The sequence below is a fragment of the Narcine bancroftii genome, chromosome 6, assembly GCF_036971445.1.
Source record: "Narcine bancroftii isolate sNarBan1 chromosome 6, sNarBan1.hap1, whole genome shotgun sequence".
NCBI lineage: Eukaryota > Metazoa > Chordata > Chondrichthyes > Torpediniformes > Narcinidae > Narcine > Narcine bancroftii.
Genome location: NC_091474.1, coordinates 173686462 through 173709131, shown reverse-complemented (window position 1 = coordinate 173709131; position 22670 = coordinate 173686462). Strand labels below are relative to the sequence as shown.

At 40.2% G+C, this 22670-nt stretch overlaps 1 protein-coding gene and 1 long non-coding RNA gene across 2 annotated transcripts in view; one reads left to right on the top strand and one right to left on the bottom strand.

The window, feature by feature from the left end:
* LOC138737354 (protein FAM162B-like) overlaps positions 1-22670 on the bottom strand; it is a 67785-nt gene that overhangs the window by 18279 nt on the left and 26836 nt on the right. The window lies entirely within an intron of this gene.
* LOC138736762 (uncharacterized) lies at positions 1532-10812 on the top strand. The gene is made up of 2 exons (XR_011340557.1): positions 1532-9260; positions 10054-10812. It is a non-coding gene; the product is annotated as an uncharacterized lncRNA (long non-coding RNA).

Genomic DNA, 22670 nt, shown 5'->3' with positions numbered 1-22670 from the left:
GTTGTGCATGTACTCCCCAGCAATTTGATAGAGGGAGTTCCCACAATCAATGGATACCACTGCATAGATTTGGATTAGTGACCCATTAGTCCTCACTCTCCAAAAATGTAAAGGGTTTGTAGGTCAATTAGTGTATGGACTCATTGGCCAGAATGGCTTGTTACTGTTATTGTTCTGTATGTCTAAATTTAAACATTTTAAAGGTATATTTGGATAATTATATTCAAAACTTTTCTGCAATAATACAATGACAGTATTAATAACATCTGCAGTTTTGCCCTTTGCCCTACAAATCAGAACATCTCCTTGAAAATAAATATTACACTCTTGGCAATATTTTGTTTTTGTACACTATTTGATATGACAGTTAGCTTTAGATCACTTGCTGATAAATTACCAGAATTTTTTTGTGTAACTAATTCATTTTTAAAATTATTTTCAATTCAATTTAAACATGTAACAATGTTTTTAATCAAGCAGCCAGAAATTCTGGCTTTAATGCAGGATCTGTCAATTATCACCTCAAAATGCTTTTAAGAAAAATTAGATCAAACCAAAAAACCTTGAAAACTGTATTTTGTGGTAGATAGCTCTGGCAGGAGATATTATTTCATGCAGTTGATTTAATGAAGGGATATTAGTGCTTTATAAGAAGGCAGGTTTGTGTAATATAGGTAATTGACAATTTACAGGCTCTCATTAGTTTAAAAAAATTTACTTGTAATCCATAGCAACTGCAGAACAATGAGTCTGGAAGGTATTAACTTTCCAGTGGCAAGGATTACATGTGTCATGTTGATTGTGATTACAGAAATTCCTCATCAATCAACTCAACAAGCAAGAGACAATATTAATTTATATTATGAAGTACAGTATAAACAAGTTTGAAGCACACTGGTCTTTTGACCTGATATGCTCCAATATCCTTAACTGATGACTTTGCAGTGTTCACACTTTAGGATCGATACAACTTTATTTATGTGGTGTTCACCTCTTCCAGTGCATTTTAGCTTTCCCAGGACCTTCTCTATTTGTTCATACTTTTACATTGTTCTGCACAAAATGTTGGCTCGTAAAGTCCCATAAGTAATTCTCGACCTTCAGTGGTCTTTCTCACTACTTGATCATTGCTTTGTAGCCACCAATTGCTTGCAAGTGTTAAATCAGCAGACAATATAGTTTTGGTAAAACCATCATTTTTATTATTAATTAACATGAAATTTATTTAACTCCACTATGCACAAATGTTCTTTTTCTTTGGCTTGGCTTCGCGGACGAAGATTTATGGAGGGGGTAAAAAGTCCACGTCAGCTGCAGGCTCGTTTGTGGCTGACCAGTCCGATGCGGGACAGGCAGACACGATTGCAGCGGTTGCAAGGGAAAATTGGTTGGTTGGGGTTGGGTGTTGGGTTTTTCCTCCTTTGCCTTTTGTCAGTGAGGTGGGCTCTGCGGTCTTCTTCAAAGGAGGCTGCTGCCCGCCAAACTGTGAGGCGCCAAGATGACGGTATGTGTTAAAACCCAAGCCATTACAGTTTAAGCTTGATTCTGAAGAGATTATTTTAAAGTTCAGTTTCAGAAAGCTTTTGTCAAAACTCAGCCTTTGCTGCTGTTCAAAAACAATTATGGAGTAAGTGTGAGGCATCAATCTTTTTGAAATTGTTCAAAAGCAATAATGAAGTATGTTGAATCAAGTTATCAGACCTGTAAAACTCATTTATTTTGTAAAGTTGCTTTCAGACCAATGTTTCCTCATCTAAACAATTTTCTCTCTTACTTGGAGATTTTAGAATGTGTTCCACACAAAATTTTCATCACATGGCTGCAAACTGAAGTGAATAAAGAACACTGCCGAGAACAGCAGAACCAGTTTAAAATAAACACCTTTAATGCTTCAAGTAATAGCACCAGGGCAAGAAAGGGGCACTATGAAAAATCAACAACTTCTGTGCAGATTTCCTTCTTAAAGATCACTTTGAAAAGGGTAGATTTATATAGCAAATTGGACCAATGTCTATGCATGATTTCATGTGTTCTAACTAATTAGAAATGAATTGGAAAGAGCTTTCACATTTGTTCATTCAGTGATGTCTCCCAAAACCTTTAATTCTTAGCTTCAATTACTTATTCAACACTCACAGCCAATTGTTATATATAGTGGAAACTTGGGACTATTATATGCTGGAGCAGGAGCCCCATCACACTTGAGTGGTGAGCATGCTCAGTGCAACAGCAGCCTGAGATGTGAGTAAAAGTTTGTGCTGTAAACTTAAGTTTCTCTGAGTGTTTATCAAGACCTCCGATGGTACAACTGAGGACATAACTTGGTGGCAGTGGTGGGATTGACAGAAACCCACGTCAGATAAGGAAAAAAATCCCTATAAAATGAAAAAAAATGAAGAGAAGGAACAAAGGAAAAAAGCAGCATTACCTGATGACCAGAGCTGGAGAAGATGGCCGCAGCAGCAGCAGCGTTGCACCCAGTCATGGATGGGGAAGCTGACGATGTCATAGAGACTTAAAAAGTTCAAGCAGAAGTGCAACCTGGCATTCAAAAGTCTCCTCAAGGGAATCACACCAGAGGAAAAGGGTAGTTACATCCTTCTTTGGACAGGGGAGAGAGGACTAGACCTGTTTAATAGCTGGGAGCTGGCTGAAGGAGAAGAAAATAACCCAGAATGGATATTAGAACATTTTCCTTCTCATCTGGAACTGAAACCCACCATGGAATAAAGCGATATGAGTTCCAGGGATCAAAACAAGAGCCTGATGAGTCAGTAGATAATTTCCTCACAAGGTTAAAGAACATTGCTGCAAAATTCAAGTTCAAAGAAATAGAGGAGAGAATAGTAGACCAACTAATCTGGGGAAGTGCAGAAAGCCCTCATAGGAAAAGACAGCTTGGAACGAGCAGATGCCATAGACACAGCTCAGGCCTTTGAGGCCACTAGGAGGCAAATGCAATCCCTCTCCATGCAGGACAGAGACAGAAGGGTGTATGCCATAAAGCTCACGTAGAGAAAGTCATAGACATCCAAGAACTGAAGGAAGTGCGGCAGAATACACACCTTTAATGACTGCAAGAAATGCCCCACATATGTTTCAAAGTGCAGGACCTGTGGGAAGGTCAATCATTGGAAAAGATGTGTAGGTCTGACATGAAAAGAGAAAGAAACCAAGAATACACAAGTATACCACGGAAGTGACAACAGTGACTCCGACTCACTGATGCTCGGCATCGAAACAATACTCATTCATGAGATGTCCAAGAAAGGGAAAGGAGAAAAAGATGAATTGCACACCACGATCCAAGTTAAAAGAAAGATCAGAAACAAATGAACAGATTCAACTTGAAAATAAGGTTGGATACTGGATCACAAAGCAACATCCACTTAGACTGTACCGCCAAATGTTCCACGAGTACATAAAAAATGGGTACCCGGAAGAAGACGCACTAGAAGCTGCAACTGTCACGCTCAGACTGGTGGCCCCATGATTAAACAACTAGGAAAAATCCAAATAAAAGGCAAACATGAAGAAAAGAGCATCATATGCACATTCTTTGTGGTTGACCCAACGGACCAGCAATCCTCGGCCTGAATAGTTGTCAAAATTTACAGCTAATCTCTGTAAACAATGAGATCTGGGAAAAGAAATTGTCCAAGAGGATCAATAGTGACCCCCCACTTGAGCAACGGCCTCTGATCACAAATAAGGCCGAGCTCATGGACGTGTACCCTGAATGCTTTGATGACACTGGCTGGTGCTTTGGGAACTTTGAATACCACATCACTGTAGTCCCAAAATACAAACCAATGATCTATGCTCCATGTAAGGTGCCATGGAGCTGAAACAAAAGCTAAAGCAGGAGCTGGAAGGAAAGTAGTAGAGCCAACTGACTGGGTAAATTATATAGTAGTAAAAGAAAAACTGAATGGCCACCTAAGAATTTGTCTGGACCCCAAAGACCTAAACCAAGCAATCAAAAGAGGGCCCTATCCAATACCAATGCTGGAGGACATCACTTCTGAACTAGCGGGATCCAAAATCTTCAGTAAGCTAGATGCCAAGAATGGGTATTGATTGCAATGTGACGATGGATGAAGTATCAACACTGCTAACAACATTCAACACTCCATTCAGCCTGTACAAGTTCCTGCACCTACCATTTGGCCTAAAGGTGAGCCAAGACATCTTCCAGCAAAAGATAGATGAGACCTACATGGGATGCAAGGGTGCTGTTGGCATCGCAGATGGCATCCAGATTTTTGGCAGAGATGGGAAAACCCACGATCTCCACCTACGTGAGGCCATGGAGAGAACAGGGGGAGGGGGAGGGGGGGGCAGGCATCAACCTCAATGCATACAAATGCATGCATCATGCCAGTTCTTCAGAATGGTGTACACACCTGAAGGGGTCAGGCCAAACCCAGAGAAGGCAACAGCCATTGCTGAAATGGAACACCCAAAGGACAAAGGAATTAAGAAGCTTCCTCACCCTGGTCCAATATACGAGTTCCTTCATCTCACACATATCAGACCACACAGCCAACCTCAGAGTTGCTGAACGAGGACATGGAGTTTCAGTGGTCACCATAGATTTCGACAAGCTAAAGGAAGTGGTCTGCAGAGAAGTAGAACTGAGCTATTATGACAGAAAAAAAAAACTCACAATAAGTAGATACTTCCAGCAGAGGCCTCGGGGCATCATTGGTGCAGGAAGGAAAACCCATAGCCTTTGCCTCAAAAGCCCTGACAACAGCAGAGACCCAGTATGCCAATATTGAAAGGGAGCTGCTGGCAGTCATAAATGGATGCGAAAAATTCCTCTGTGGGAAACGGCTGTGGTAGAGAGTGATCATTGTCTGCTGGAACACATCCAGAAAAAGTATCTAAGCAAGGCACCAGCCAGACTACAGAGGCTAATACTCCAGCTCCAATGTTACGACTTTACCTTGAAGTATAGGCCAGGGAAGAAAATGGTGCTTGCTGATGCTTTCACGTCTTTCCCCAAACGAAAAATACAAAATGAAAGCTATGGAGATCAAAATACATCACTTTGTCAGGGTAACTAATAACAAACTAAACCTGATTAAAGAAGAAACTGCAAAGAATGAAGAGCTGCAGCTGCTCTCCCAACAGGTGATACAGGGATAGCCAGAAAGGATAAAATAGGTATAGCCTACAATACACCAGTATTGGTCTGTCAGGGACAGCATATCCCTGGAGAATGGTGTACTGCTGGCAGGGTCTTGGATGATAAGACCAGAGACAAAGAAAAAAGAAATTCTCCAGAAAATATACCAAGGTCACATGGGAATGGAGAAATGCAAACTTAGAGCAAAGTCAGCAGTTTACTGGAAAGGCAAGTGTCAGGACATCGAAAACATGGTGGCTACATGTCCGGCATGCCTGAAATACAGAAATACACCAAAAAGAGGTGATATCTGTGGAAATACCCACCAGGCCATGGTACACAGTGGGACCAGACCTGTTCACAGAAAACCAAGAATGGTATCTGATTGTGTCCTGCTACTACTCCAAATTCTCCTTCATCAGGAAAGTGAAGGACCTGAAAGCATCAACCATCACTGCTGCAGCACATGCATTCTTCACAGAACAGGGGATACTCAAACAAGTGATATGTGACAATGGGACCCAATTCACATCACGTGAATTCAGAGAAATGGCTGCAGAATACGAATTCACCATCACTACTTCATAACCACATTACCCCAAAGACCATGGATACATTGAGAGGCATGTACAATCAAGTGCACTCTCACAAAGTGTCAAGAGACCAAGGAAGATCCCTACCTCACCCTTCTATCACTATGAGCCACGCCTTTGAGGGCCGACATGAAATCCCCAGCAGAGCTTCTGAATAGCAGAAAGTACAAGACAACCCTGCCAAGCAAATTCCATTCTCCAGACGACCAAGAGGAAACAAGAAGAAAACTGACCAACATACAAGAGGAAAGCTGTTAACATTACAATAAACATGCAAAACACTACCAGAACTCTTCCGCGGGCTGCATGTTCAAGAGACAGTGATTAAAAACCTGGAGTACAGCAAAGATTGTTAGAGAAGCTGAGACGCCAAGGTCATACATCTGTGGTGATATGTAATTACACAAGCTCAACAGGGGTCATCCCGGTGGCCTTGTATATAAAGCAGTCCAGAGCTACAGTCTAGCCTTCCAGGTTCATCTTGCAGAGATGAGACCTCTTAGTGTACATATTAGTTTATTAAAGCCATTTTGTACTCACACTGGTTATTGTCACTACAATTTAATAAACTAATATGATAGCTACTAGGATGGAAGCTGCTTCTGCTACAATGTGCATTCCCAACCACCTGGAGACTCTTCATGAGGAATAGAATCTGGGGAATGACCAACACACACGTGCATCAGAGGACAGAGAGTGTGAGGGACCGCTGTACTGGAATCTTAGTGGAATGCGGGGAAGACCATAGAAGTACAATAGGGCAGGTAAGAAATGGCCAAGAGCCCTGCCTGCCCATGGGTTTGCTGGTATAGGTGCTGCTGACCCTAAACCCCGGTCCAATCAGAAAGGGGCCACTACAAGCATGGGTGGAAGGATCTCCACATCGTGCTTCCGATCACCATGTATGTGCAGAATTTCTGACCACTCCAGAGCCAGGGAAAGCAGATACCACAACCACGCTCCCCCAGCAGCAGTTTCCCCAGTACCATGGAGACCTGACGCTACCGCTGGGCTACCCCCCTGGCCCCGCTGCAAATGTCCCAAAGCCAGAGACTCAGCCAACACCCCCAAGCACCCAGGTTACTCCTCCAGCAGACACAAGCCCCATAGAGGCAGTTCCCAGTACCCCAGGATCTGCCCTTGCTACACCTAAGGGACCAGAGACTGTGGCTTAGCATGTGCTATGACCAGACAGGTTGGAGTTCGACCCCAGAAATCCCAGAGCCGGCACACACTACAGCCGCTGGCAGAGATGCTTTCTGAATTACGTGGAGGGTGCTGAGGCATCAAATAAAGACCTATTAATGCTTCTGTTAGTGCAGCTGAGAGACCACCCTTACTCCCTTATATAGGATGCCAGGTCCTACCAAGAGGCAATGAGCATTTTACAGAGGCATTACAGTAAGGGGCATAGCGAACTCCACTCCCAGTACAGGTTCATGACCAGGTCACTAAAAGTAGGGGAGTCCACAAGAGAATTTATACCCTCTCTGAAAGACCTGGCAAGAAGCTGCAACTTTAAAGCAGTATCAGCTCAGGAGTATGCAGAGGACCTTTATTAGGGACAGAATTGTTGCGGGCATATGGTCCACTGAGACGAGACATCAATTGGTGGAGAAAGGAACGGTGGGGCTAAATGAGGCAGAGACTATTGCAGAAGCTTTAGAAAGTACCTGGAAAGAATTGGAGGAGTACTCACAGGACCATGGAGCTGGGACAAACGTCACACTGCTGGACTCTCTAGCCCCAGGAAAAGAAAAGTTTGCTGCCTCACAGGAATTCACAGCAGCAGCAGCACCTTGAGGGTCCCAAGTGCTTTTTCTGTGGACAAAGAAAGCACCCCAGAGCCCTCTGCCCTGCCGGAGAAAATGTCTGTTTCAAACTGTGGAAAACGTGGGCATTGTACAAAAATCTGCAGAAGCCCCAAGGCCACAGCCAAGGCCCATTCTCATGCTAATGAGAGGTAGGAAAGCTCTTCTTTCTCCACAGACAAACAGAAGAAGAATGCCATGTGCAGTCGGCCATCTTGGAAAATGCTACAGAGCAGAGGACAGTCTTCAGGAGATGAATATGACACTAAGTACTGTCAGATGGAAGGACACCAAGGACATGCCAGACTTGCTTCCCTACACATGAATCAGGCGAGTCCACACAATTTATATGATGCCACTGTGTGCGTAAAAATTAATGATGTGAGGGTAAATTGCTTAATAGATAGTGAAAGCATTGAAAGTTTTATTGACCAGGGGTTAGTCAACCGCCTTGCCTTCCCCACACACCCGAGTGAGCACCAGATCCTGTTAGCAGCCAGCAGCCTTGCAGCTGAGGTAAAACAGTTTTGCAGGGTTACTCAAGAAATCCAGGGCACAAAATGTGAAGGGTTCAAATTACTAGTACTCCCTCACCTCTGTGCCCCGGTACTATTGGGGTTAGATTTTCTGTGCCAGTTAGAAAGCATTACAATAGTACACAATGGGCCTCGCCCCCCTCTATGCCTTAAGAAACAAAGCTGCAGCCTGTCTGTCCTGAACATAGAACCCCCTCTGCTGTTCACACACCTGACCCCAGAATGCACACCAAGAGCCACAAAGAGCAGGAGGTACAGCCCAAGGGACAGAGCCTTCATTAGGACAGAGTTCCACAGGCTACTGCAGGAGGGCATCATAGAGCAGAGCACCAGCCCCTGGAGAGCCCAGGTGGTTGTAGTAAAGTCAGGTGAAAAACTGTGCATGGTGGATGACAGCCAGACAACCAACAAATTTACACAACTAGATGCCTATGCCCTGCCACGCATAGCGGACACTCAACAACAGTGTGCAGTATAAGGTGTTCTCCACCATAGACCTGAAGGCAGCATACCACCAACTGCCCATTGGAAACAGCGATTGCATTTACACAGCATTTGAGGCAGACGGCAGGCTGTATCAATTTCTGTGACTTCCCTTCGGTGTCATCAATGGAGTGTCTCTGTTTCAGAGAGAAATGAACCGAATAGTAGATGAGTTCCAACTGAAATTGGTGTTCCCCTACTTAGACAACGTGACAATCTGTGGCCACACTTAGGAGGATCATGTCATGAATTTAAATCGCTTCTTCCAGGCAGCCGAGGATAGGAGCCTAACATACAACAGGGACAAATGCATCTTTAGCACCAGGAAGTTGCCAATCCTGGGCTACATAGTGCAGAACAGAGAAATCAGCCCAGACCCAGCCCATATGCGCCCTCTCCTAGGCCTCACAGTACCACACACTGAAAGCACTAAAACATGTTTGGGACTGTTCACTTACTACGCCCAATGGGTCCCCAACTACCCGACAGGGCCTGCCCACTTATAAAAGCCTCAGTTTTCCCACTGTGCCCAGCAGCCACCTGAGCATTCAGGGACATTAGGGACCATATCGCTAAACCTAACATTTGGTCCATAGATGAGTCGATCCCATTTCAAGTAGAAACCGATGCGGCTCTGGCAGCCACCCTAAACCAAGACAGACGACCGGTGGCATTTTTCTCGCGAACCCTACAGGGGTCAGAGGTAAGACACTCAGCAGTAGAGAAGGAGACCATAGCCATTGTCGAAGCAGTAAAGCACTGGCGACATTATCTGGCGTGCAAACACTTCACCCTCATCACAGACCAATGGTCTGTGGCTTTTATGCTCGATAACCAGAACAGGGGAGAATTAAGAACGACAGAATCCTGCACTGGCGGATAGAATTGTCTACATTTAACTACCATATTCTATTCCACCCTGGGAGACTCAGCGAGCCCCCGGACGCGCTGTCCAGAGGCACTTGTGCCATCCTTAATCACACGTCCCAGTTGCAGAGCTTGCACAATGAGCTGGGCCACCCAGGGGGTTACTAGATTATTTCACTTCATTAAACCCAAAACCTCCTATTTTCAGTAGAGGAAGAGAAGTCCGTTAACAAGAGCTGCCCCATCTGTGTGGAATACAAACCGCAATTTTACCGGCCAGACAAAGCCACCCTGATAAAAGCTACCAAACCTTTTGAGTGCCTCAGCCTTGATTTTTAAAGGTCCACCCCCATTCAATAATAATATATATTTGCTGCATTCATGAGCACAGAAGTACAGCAGTACCTGCACAAGAGAGGGATTGGTACCAGCCGCACTACAAGTTACAATCCCAGGGAGAATGGACAAGTCGAAAGGGAAAATGCCACTATCTGGAAAACTGTCCTCTCAACCTTAAAAGCAAAAGACCTGCCTGTTACTAGATGGCAAGAAGTGTTGCCAGAAGCCCTACACTCTATACATTCTTTGTTGTGTACTGCCACTAATATGACTATCTTTTCTTTCACAAGGAAAGCCATGACGGGCACAGTGCTGCCCAAATGGATGATGACACCGGGACCTGTTTTCCGGAAGCACTGCAGACATCACAAAGCGGACCCGCTGGTGGATCAAGTGGAGTTGAGGCATGCGAACCCTCAGTACACCTTGGTCACATTCCCAGATGAAAGAGAAGACTCGGTGGCCACCAGGGTTCTTGCACTGACCGGATATGTGAACATGGAGGAAACACATGTCTATGGATCAACAAGGAGCAGAGCAGCAGTCACTAGAAGTCATCCATTGAGTCACCCCAGAGGACTATACCACCCACCCAAGAAATCAGGACCCTGGGTATGCCCACCCCACAAAATATCACCAACCTAGACTTGGTGGCAGAACCTAATCCCATACAAGAGGATTCCCAGCCCACACAGCCACATGGCCATCTGGTACTTCCCACTCCTCCACCTCGAAAGGCAAAAGACTGCACTCCCCACCCTCATACCACTACCGAGGAGGTCCAGAAGGCAATGGAAGCAACAAAAAATTTTGAACTTATGAACTTGCAAACAAGGGAAGGGGGGGCATGGGGAGAATAACAATTTTTTTTAAGGGGGGCGCAAATGTGGTGATATGTAATTACACCACTAGGTCTCCAGGGGTCAGTCATCCCAGTGACCTTGTATATAAAGCAATCCAGAGCTACTGTCTAGCCTTCCAGGTTCATCTTGCAGAGAGACAAGACCTCAGTGTACATATTAGTTTATTAAAGCTGTCTTATACTTGCACTGTTGGTGTGGTTATTGTCAGTACAACATTGAGACAAAATCTGGCAGGCAGCTGAGATGAAACAGGACCCACATTCGCCCGACCCCAAATCTGTCACAGAAAGCACCAGAAGCACCAGCAGCTTCTAATAAACTAGAAACTTGTGAAGGAATGCGAGTAGAAACCCCAACCAACACCGTAACAACTGAACAGCAGGCAACAGGAGAACTGAGGCAAACAACACCACCGAAGCATACAGACACAAGGTCTACAAGGTGGAGAAGCAACATCCTACCACCAGTGCAATACCGCTAAGAATATAGAACTGCAATTGTATAATTAGAATACTTAATTCTTAATGGCAAGTGCAGGTAAAGAAGCAGTAACAATTTATTTTTAAGAAATTTAAATCTTAATAAATCTTTTAATTTTTAGACTTTTTTAAAAAAAAAAGTCTTAATTCTCCCCTGTTCTGGTTATCGAGCATAAAAGCCACAGACCATTGGTCTGTGATGAGGGTGAAGTGTTTGCACGCCAGATAATGTCGCCAGTGCTTTACTGCTTCGACAATGGCTATGGTCTCCTTCTCTACAGTGGAAACTTGGAACGATTTTATGCCGGAGCAGGAGCACTGCACAAGCCGCATCACTCTTGAGTGGTGAGCATGCTCAGTGAGACACATTGGAAGAGCCACACCATACTGAGTGGTGAGCATGCTCAGAGCAACAGTGTATTCATCGATTACCAGCAGCCTGAGATGTGAGTAAAATTTGAGCTGTAAACCTCAGTGTTTATTAAAAACTCCGATGGTACAACAGAGGTCATAACATTATGTATGATTTCATGTGTTCTAACTAATTAGAAATTAATTGGAAACAGCTTTCACATTTGTTCATTCAGCGATGTCTCCCAAAACCTTTAATTCTTAGCTTCAGTTACTTATGCAACACTGTTATAGCTAATGTCTCCAATATCTGTGGAATATTGTTCCTTTTTGATAAGAAAAGCATTACAATAGATTTATTTGACAGTCCTTCTGGGGACATGTAAACCTTTGAGTTTTTTTTTAAACAGAAACTGAACAAAATGTTCACTCTAAGTTAAAAGTTTGTCTATGATCCTTAGCAGTAAGAGTTGGCCATATGGAATAAAAATTTCCAGAATTCTTTACAATGTCACAATACTTAATTACCCATAAATCTTTATAATATATCATTTCTGTTTCATTTCTCCAAAAGCATGAATCATGGCAGATGGCTTTTTTTTTCCAAGTCACTTCACATATATTTGCTAAAAGCATCTCTTCCATGTTTAAGTGGATCAGACTCCAGACTGTCTGTTAATCAGCCAGCAGCTGCTGTTCCTGAGCAAACACATTGATTTTGAGTTTTAATTAAGAAAGCACTTCAGTCTTTTTAAACAAACTTCCAGAAGAACAATGGCTTAACAGACTCTGCAAATCTGCTAGCTTCCATTTCAAAATGTAGAAAGGTCTGTAAAATGCAAATGTGCCCTGTCCTCCCAAAACTTACTTTACTGAGAAATATATGTTTTATAACTAAAGATTTAAACTTTAAAGATTAACATTAACACAAATATGTTACACAAGCTATTCATGTCTTGAGGTCATCACAGCAAACTATTTTCTCAGACCAATTGGCCCACAAGTTTCCAACATGCAAAGGGCAAGGTAGTTTTTGCTTTTGCTTAGAACCATAATGATTATTTCTTCTAGATCTTGACATCACCAGCAAGGTCAGGCTTAATTATCATTCTCCAAAAGCTGCTGAACCATTGCAGTTCTTGTCAAGGTGCGCCTGAAATTCCCCGGGAGATGGAGTTTCAGCATTTAAACCCAATGAGACGGTTTCAAATCAGGATGGTGAACATCTTGAGGTAGGGGAAGGGGAATCCATGGATTTCAGAGATATAATAGCATTTCTAGAACTTTGTTTGACTGACTTGTGTTGGATTTACATTCCAGAAGGGTCTGCACCATTACTTTCCTAAAATATTGATCGTTGACCATTTTTAAAATGGTTTTATAACTATTTTTTGTAGGTTGATCTGAGAGAATCTATTCTCTGGATCTAGGCAGAAACAACAGTAGCATTGTGGTAATACAGGTATACTATTTGGAAGCATTTCTAATTCATGTTACTTTTTTGATCCGGAAAATTACTGTCACTGGTTGGTTGATATTCATCACCATGTAAATAGCATTAATCTAGCCAAATCTGATTAATGACATTTTTTGTAGGTTAATGCAAAGTATATGCATTGAAGATTTGTTCATTTATATCGGGGGGTGTCAAACTCAAATTCACGGAGGGCCAAAATTAAAAACTTGGACTAAGTCGAGGGCCGAATTAAATATTTATTGAAAATTTTCAATAACATCTGCATGTTTTCTCTTCTTCCAACATATGTAATGTTAAACTTTTTCTTATTAAAACAAATGTTTAATAATAGTTTTGGATAAACTCTTTCCAGAAGCATTAACAAATGAGAAATAAAATATTCAATAAATAATATTTCTTTATAGAGGATTTGTCAAATGTTGCTAGTGTGCTGTCGAATAGTAAAATCTGATGGCTATTGAGAATGTGGGAGAATAACATGATTCCTGAAACAATCAAATGGGTGACTGATTGTGGGCATGAACTCTAGCAGGGTTATTTGCTATGCCCTTTTTCCATTGGTACAGATATCCTTTGATTTACACACTTTTCAAGTTTTATGCCTAATGAGCTTGTATCCAGGTGCAGGACCATTTTTAACCAGGAATATATTTATCACTGTGACATGAAACTATTGGAAGATCGTTTTATCCTGAGATAAAAGTTCATAATACTTACTCAGGCCTGTGTGCAGGAGGGCGGGGTTTGCGGGCGATCGGGTTGGACAACGACAGTGCGGGGGCATCGGCTCTCGCTGCAGGGCGGCATCTCGGCGGATCAGCGGCCCCGTCACCGTGAGTCGGCCTGCGGCAGGGAGGGGAAGTGGGCAACGGTCCTGGCGAGGTCAGGCCCGAGGCCTCCAGTTCTGGGCACTGGGAAGCGGCCAGGCCACGCTGCGGTGGGGGGGGCGGGCGGCGGGGACACGACAGTGCGGGGGCATCGGCTCTCGCTGCAGGGCGGCATCTCAGCGGATCAGCGGCCCCGTCACCGTGAGTCGCGGGTCAGCCTGCGGCAGGGAGGGGGAGTGGGCAACGGTCCTAGTGAGGTCAGGCCCGAGGCCTCCGGTTCCGGGCACTGGGAAGCGGCCTTGGCTTCCCTTGACACCGGCCAGGCCCCAAAACCAGAGTCCACGGTGAGACCCTGCAACGTAAACAGAGGAGGTGGGGGCGATTAGCGGGCTGACGCCAATGCATTCTGGGATTTATAGTATTAGCTGTGCATGCGCTATACTGGCGCGGCGGCCAGCGGGCCACCTCTAATACATTTTTGAAATGATCTTGCGGGCCAAATATAATTATATCGCGGGCCAAATTTGGCCCGCAGGCCAGAGTTTGACATGTGTGATTTATATCAATGGTAACTTTATAAGCATTTGCATTAAAACAAAACTATTTACTCCTTTAAAACAGATCTTTTAAATCATTAGGAAGTTTGCAAATAATTGCTTTGCACAAAAATGTATAGATTATTAAAAAAGATTTAATTAAAAAGAAAATTTACACAAGTTAGTTCTATACTTAAATAGTGTGCAATCGTTCTACTTTTAAATAGATCTGTTTTTGGCTTGTAGATCGACATGCCATTTCACGAAAATATTTAAATAAATCAGAGTTTAACTTTCTGTCATGGAATGTTTGTGGCTGGAAACACCTTTTGAGAAATGCCTGACCAATAAAGTGTTGCATTCCTCTGCTGCTTTTAAACAAATGCACTTCTGCAGCTGAGTGTTACAGACACATTGTGTCCCTTCAGCTCATGGAAAATGTGAAAACTTCAAGAGTATGGGACTGCAGTGTTCTACCACCAACCAGTGAACTCCCAGTCAGTATTCTAAATCAGCCATTCTCAATGGGGTGGGGGCAGAGACTGAAATTTTTTTTTTAGGTTTTTTTTTTAAATACTGTCAGTAGGAGAAAAGTATGTATGAAACCATCCAAGCTTGACTGCTTCACAGCAAAGGAGGGCCCAGTAAGTTTGAGCAGAGTCCTAAGGGGGCCACTGCCAAAAAAAGCTCTAAATACACTGGGAACTTGCCACTAAAGTGCAAGTGAAGCTCTCTTCCCAGTGGGTCAGGCCTCTCACATGCAACATTGGAGGTGTATCCCCCCCAGCACTCCACAAACCTGACTTTTGAGTATGATCTCTCAATCCATCTTGAGCAAAAGATAGATTTGTACTCAAAATTTAGAAAATTAAAAGAAATACAAAGTACTAAAATCAAAAATAGAAACATTCAGCATTGAACCAGTTTCTGATGAAAGATCATTTGCCTTAAAGGATTAACTGTTTCTCCACTGTTGGTGTATGACCTGCTACCTATTTCCAGCACTTTCTTCATTTATTTCCCAACATTTGTTTGGGTGAAGAGACAAAGAAAAGCAAAAGCATTTTCTCATGGATCCAAACAACAGCAGCAAGGAAATGTATCCACAAATCAGAACTAATTGGCAGTCAGTTGGCGGTTTTCCTCGTTGGCCCATTAACTACTTCATGTATCAGATTCAAAAGACTAAAAGTGTGGGAAAGGAAAGTTTAACATTAGTGATCTTAGGGACCTTATTGAAGACATTATGTTCTTTTCAGATAATTGTTGCAGAGCTCTGCCATTTATGTCAGCCTTTTTTTTAAAAAAAACTAAGATTACAAAATTATTTCTTGGAGGGGTTTGGAAGTATTAAAGGATGGGCCAGATTATTTAAAATTGTCCACAGCAGCTGAAGGATCTGGAATGAGGGCTTGTAAATGCAAGATTAAACTTGACAGAATTACCAGAGGATTTTAAACCTAATTAACAGCCTTTCTTCATCTGAAAATATTTGCCCACTTTTATACTTTGTTTCACCAACAATGCATCAAAGAGAAGAAAGCATGGAAGAAGAGTTCTCATTGTACACCAGCATGAAAATACTTGCAAAGAACCAGTAAGACTAATTGCTGAGCCGGTTTCAAATCTCAGTACATACACACATACTTTTCTAGTACAACAACAGAAAGGAATTGTAGAATGGACAGCCATTTTGATTATATGAGGATCAATTTTAATACCACAAATATAGGAATGGTCTGGCTCACTGTCTTGAGCACAACAATACCAAATTTGGACATCCTATTGTTTGTGATGTTGTGCTTCTCACCTTGCTCAATACTTGCTGAGTCCCTCTTCCAAATCCAACACTCTTACCAGCATCCAAAATAAACAAGAAAATGAAATCTTAATCAACAGCCTGGCGAGAAGCAAATGGAATCTTTGCCAATTTAAATTTTTCATTGAGAGAGAAAAACATTCTACACTTCCTTCCTATATCTAGGAATTAAAATTTAGAAATTTCTGAAGTCACTAAGAATTCTATTTTGCTTCCTGAGGAGTTGACAAAAGATTCATGAATACCAAAAGGAAAATCTCCAGAATGGCCCTTTTCAAGAATAGCAATTGCATTGCCGTGTTAATCCCCTTTAGAAAATCTCACGAGATGAACTGCCTTTCTCATCATCAGCTGTGGACCAGGCATCTCAGGAGAGTTTTCCGACTCATTTTCTTTCACCCTGTACACCACACATGTCAAACTCAGGCCCGCGATATAATTATATTTGGCCCACAAGATCATATCAAATATGTATTAGAGCTGGCCCGCTGGCTGCCGCGCCACAGCTAATACTACAAATCCCAGAATGCTTTGCAAATGCATTGGCGCCAGCCCGCTAATCGCCCCCACCTCCTCTCTTTACTTTCATTAGCATCTGCGACCTGTCGCCCAACTCACACGTAATAAACCCCTTACGGAAAATGGCCAAACGAAAGACAGAAAACAGGACCTTTCAATACAGGTGGGAAGCAAACTCTGACCCTACAGTTTGATGAGAAGAAGAGATGCCAAGTATCTGGTTTAGACCCAGGTACATCAGAGTAAATCACAGTGTAGCAAGCTAAGCTTGGATTCATATTTTCTTTGGTTCACTTTGGACTGTTCATAGATGAAAGATTGGATTTTCATTGAAGCAAGTTGTTATTTTTTTGACTTGTTGGCTTGTGGAAAAAAAAATACACTGAAAAGGAGCTTAAAGGCTATAGAGAAATATTATTTATTGAATATTTAATGCTTCTTCTGGAAAGAGTTTCACCAAAACTATTATTAAACATTTATTTTAATAAGAAAAAGTTTAACATTACATATGTTGAAAGAAGAGAAAACATGCAGAAGTTGTTGAAAATTTTCAATAAATATTTACTTTGGCCCACGACTTAGTCCAAGTTTTTAATTTTGGCCCTCTGTGAATTTGAGTTTGACACCCCTGCTGTACACAGTGAATCAACAACCATCTCTCAATTCCTTATCACCAATTCCTTTGCCCATCTGAGTATACATCCAAGACCAAACCCTCCATTAGCCATGATCCTCTAAATACATCATATTTTTAGCCTCTCGTCTTTGTATTTCCTGTAAATGGAAATATTTTCTCTATAGCGATATTGTCAAACCCATTGATTTTCTTGTGTGTCTTTGTCTGGTTGCTCCCCAGCCTTTTCCTTTCTGGAGAAAGGAGCACCAGTGAATTCAATCATCTCTGTAATGGGTTTTAATGTTACTTTGCAAGCCCAGTGGACAGCATGTAGGAGTCAGTAAGTCAGAAAGAAAACACTGGTGAAATTTCTGGTAATCCAGTTCACATGCCCAAAAATCAAGTTCCATTATCATTCTGACCAGTAATACTAAACTGGTTTGTCTAAAATCTTAATTTTCATATCAAATGTATAATAAATTTTAAATATATTTGAAACCACATCATAGGATTGTAAACTGGTGTCCTAAAATAACAATCTCGTTCTTGTATCTGATGAGAATATATCTGATGAGAGCAAATACAAATTTCACAAAAAAAATAAGGCCTTGGGGAAAAACAAACTAAGCTACAAGACTGAAAGTGAGGGTTCTGACAAAGTTTAACTATTTAGAGAACCATAGAACATTGCAACACAGAAACAAGCTTTTTCAGCCCTTCTAGTCTGTGCTGAATCTTTTTGGCTAGTCCCATTAACTTGCACCCAGTACTTAGGCCTCCATACATCTTTCATCCATGTGCCTGTCTAAATTCTTAACTGTTAAAATTGAGCCCACATTCACCACTTCAGCTGGCAGCTCGTTCTACACTCCCACCACTATGAAGAAGTTCCCCTAAACTTTTCCCCTTTCACTTTTTTCCCAAAACTTTATTTAAAAAATAAAAGCATAACACAGTCTAATAACAATCAAAAATTAATTTTGCAGAAATATATTTAAAAACCCAATCAAAAAAAAACCATCCCACCCACCCCATCAGCTAGCTCCCTTAAGGGGAGCCAAAAATGTGAATTATTAAAAAAATTATAAGTATTAATAGCAATTCAAAATATCTAAATGCATATACTCCAAATAGGGAGACCATTTATCAACAAAGAAAGAATAATTATCATATAAATTATAAGTAATTGTTTCCATAACAATGCAAGCTTTCAATTAATTATGTCAGCGTGCTAATATTAATCTCTGTACTAGCTTTCCAGGTACTAGCTACACATTTACGCACTACTGATAATACTAAGTGTATAAGAGCAATTTGAATTTTATCCAGCCCCATTCCTCTCAGAGAAACCATATCACCCAACAAAAAAAAAAATAATTGGATCCAATGGTAATTTAAAGTTATATAATTTTTCCAAAACTACCTTAATTCCTTGCCAAAATAGTTGAACTTTAACAAGACCAAACAGCTTGTAAAAAAAGTTCCAGTACATAAACCACATCTAAAACAAGAATCCAAATTACTAAACCCATATTTTTTCAATTTCTCTGGGGTCAAATATAATTGATATAGAAAATTATAATTAATCATTGCATATCTTACATTAGTCAATTTAATTACATTATCCTGACACATATCCGCCCAATCATCTTCAGGGAAAATAAACGCAAAGTCACTTTCCCATTTAAGTTTAGATTTTTCCCAATACGGTTTATCCATATTATCCTGTAACAAATGGTACATAACCAAAATATAACCCTTCTTTGGTACAGAGGAAATCAAAGATTCATATCTTGTCAAAGTTGGTAAATTCATCTCTCTACCATAATTATCTTTTACCAAGGCTCTGAGTTGATAATACACAAACAGAGAATTTACAGATATACCAAATCTTTCCCACAATTGATTAAAAGAAAGAAATTGTCCCTCTTCAAAACAATCCTGTATTGTCTTTATACCCTTAGAATCCCAACTCTAAATAATTAATAAACAATGAAAAAGGAATAAGCTGATTATTATACAATGGAGTTAAAAGTGATAATTTACCTTTTGATCCAAAACCATATTTCTTTTAATCCAAATCTTTAACAAATGTTTCAATACTGGCATATTATGTTCCTGTAACAAATTTGAATTCCAATGAAATATAAATTGATGTACCTCAGCCTCAGAAATACATCGCATTTCCACCCTAGCCCAGCTAGGGGGTTGATCTAAATCCATCAACCTACTAATAAATTTCAACTGGGCCCCTTCATAATAATTTTGAAAATGTCGTAACTGAAGTCCACCCAACACATATTTCCATGCAAGTTTATACAATGCCACTCGAGCTAATTTACCCTTCTATACAAACTCCCACAATGCCTTATTCAGATCCAAAATAAAAAGCCCTTTGAAAGTAAACAAGGTATTGACTGAAATAAATATTGAATTTGGGGAAAAATATTAATTTTAATACAATTGACCCGGCCAATCAAAGTTAATGGAAGATCTTTCTATTTAATCAAATCGCTTTAATCCATTTTAGTATAGGCACACAATTTAACTGATACAATGACTGATAGTTAGCATCTACAAACACACCCAAATATTTAATTTTATTTGTCCACTTTAATTTTGTAATAGTTTTAAATTCAGAATAATCTCCTATTCCGACTGGTAAAATTACACTCTTATCCCAATTAACTTTATGTCTGGATAATTCTCCAAATTTTGACAAACACTCTTGTAACTGCTTCAACGACCATTTTGGTTCCGTCAAATATATCAAATCATCTGTAACGAAATTGATCTTATATTCTTCATTCATAACCTTCATCCCTCTAATTTCTTTATTATGTCTAATAGCCTGAGCTAACAGTTCAATAGCCAACACAAATAAGGCTGGTGACAATGGGCAGCCCTGCTGAGTTGAACGAGTGAATTTAAATGATAAAGACACCTGACCATTTGTAACCACCATGGCAATCGGGTTTGTATATAAAGCTTTAACCCAACCAATAAAAAAAACAAATTTAAACTTTTATAACACCTTAAATTAAAATCCCATTCAACCCTATCAAAAGCCTTTTCTGCATCTAGTGCAACCACCATAGGATAGTTAGGCTGGTTTCGGAATGCATTGACTAAAGTAATTAATTGAAGAATATTATCTGATGCATTTCTATTTTTAATAAAACCTGTTTGATCAGTATGTATCAACTTAGGTAAATACTTAGCAAGTCTGTTAGTTAATACTTTCGCTATAATTTAATAATCTACATTTAATAGGGAAATAGGCCTATATGAAGACACTTTTAATAGATCTCTATCTTATTTTGGGATAACAGTTATTAAAGCACTTGAACAAGATTTTGGTAACATCTGATCCTCAATAACTTGTCTTAACACATTTCCAAATACATTAGATAAATCATCATTTAAAAATTTATAAAATTCCACAGAAAATCCATTATCCCCTGGGGACTTTCCATTTGGCATTTCCTGAATAGCTTCCTTAATTTCAAAATCTGTAAATGGAGATTCCAATTCCTGAACATCTTTCTATTCTAATACCAGTAATGTTAATTTAGATAAATAAGATTCAATAGAACCATTGTCCTGCTTCACCTCAGAAGTATATAATTTTTGATAAAATAAATAAAACTGGTCATTAATTTCCTGAGGCTTGTAGGTAATTGTTGAATTCTGTTTAACAGCATTAATAGTCTGAGATGTCTGTTCAGTTTTCAGTTGACAAGCAAGTATCTTATGAGCTCTCTCTCCCAACTTATAATAACGTTTAGATCGATTAATTAAGTGCTCAAACTAATAAGTTTGTAGTGTATTATAATGTAATTTCAACTTCGCTAAGGCAGCTTTTTTGTCTTCTGTCACATCCTTCTGAAAATCTTTCTCTAATTCACCAATCTTTTTCCAACCTTAAGCTTTCTGCCATATATTGTTTCTTAACTTTCGTAGAATAAATAATGATCTGCCCTCTCAAATAAGCTATCAAAGTGTCGCACAATACAAAATTACTATCCACAGAATTAACATCCTCAGTCAGAAATAAAGAGATATGTTCTTTAATAAAAGTAACAAACTCTTTTTTTCAGTTACATTGCATTAAACCTCCATCTATACGACAAACGTACTACTTCAGAACTTTCACAAGAATAATAATGAATGGTCTGAACTCTACTTTTATATTCAGCTTGCAATACTCTACCCTGTAGGTGTGCTGATACCAAAAAAAATCTATTCTAGAAAACAAATCATATCATGAAGAATAAAAAGAAAAATCTTTCTCTGTAGGATTAACCTTTCTCCAAATATCTACCAGATTTAAATCTTTCATCCACGCACCAATTTGTGTTGCCATCTTTGATTTCCTTATACTTTTTGGATTTCTATCCAATAAAGGGTCCAAAACACAATTAAAATCTCCCCCAACTAAAATATTTTTGTTAGCTCGAGTTAACAATAAAAAAGCTTCTGAAATAAACCGCTCATCATCTATATTAGGTGCATAAAGATTAAACAAAGTCCAAGATTCAGCAAAAATTTTACAATTCACTCGTAAAACTCTCCCAACATTTCCCTCTGACAATTCCAGTTCAAATGGTAAATTTTTATGAATCAATATCGCTACCTCTCTTGCCTTAGAATTAAAAGAAGAAAACACATGTCCAACCCAGTCTCTTTTCAATTTCCAAATGTTATTTTTTGTTCAAATGTGTCTTGTAAAAAGGCAATATCGATTTTCATTTTTATATATATTATATACAAGCCAATACCCACTTTTGCTTAATTGGATTATTTAATCCTTGAACATTAAAAGTTGCAAAATTCAAAGTAGACATTTTTACTAACTACTAATATATTTACAGACTATAGAGTAACGCTCCCTCTTATAAATCTTCAAAATCAAACAAAAACCCTTTATAGACAGAAAGAAAAAAGGAGAGAAAGATAAAAAAAAATATTTTTCCCCTTTCTCCCCCTCAAAAAGTAAAAGTAACCTAAAAATAATAAAAAAAAACACCCAAAGGTAGTAACCCTAAAATCTGGGTGTGGTAAACCCACTAGTGGCAGATGACTATCAAAGCTTTCGGTGTCATCCACCCATCCCCCCCCCACCCCCACCAGATGCATACTCATTATTTAAGTAAACAATCAAATAATAGATACATTCAGCCCAATGATTCCAAACACAGTGATTGTTCTGGGTCTTCAATGTCAAGAAGACTTTGTGTCAGCTCTTCTTTCTTTCCATTATTCCCATACCCATTCCCATTTCCGTTTACCCTCCTCTTAGGAGACGATGGTGAAAACTGACCATTCCTTTGCAGTTCTGGCAATGAATTAGCAAAAAACAAGCCATCATGATCATTCTCAAAAAATTGGGATTGAAAATTTCTATAAAAAAACTTAAA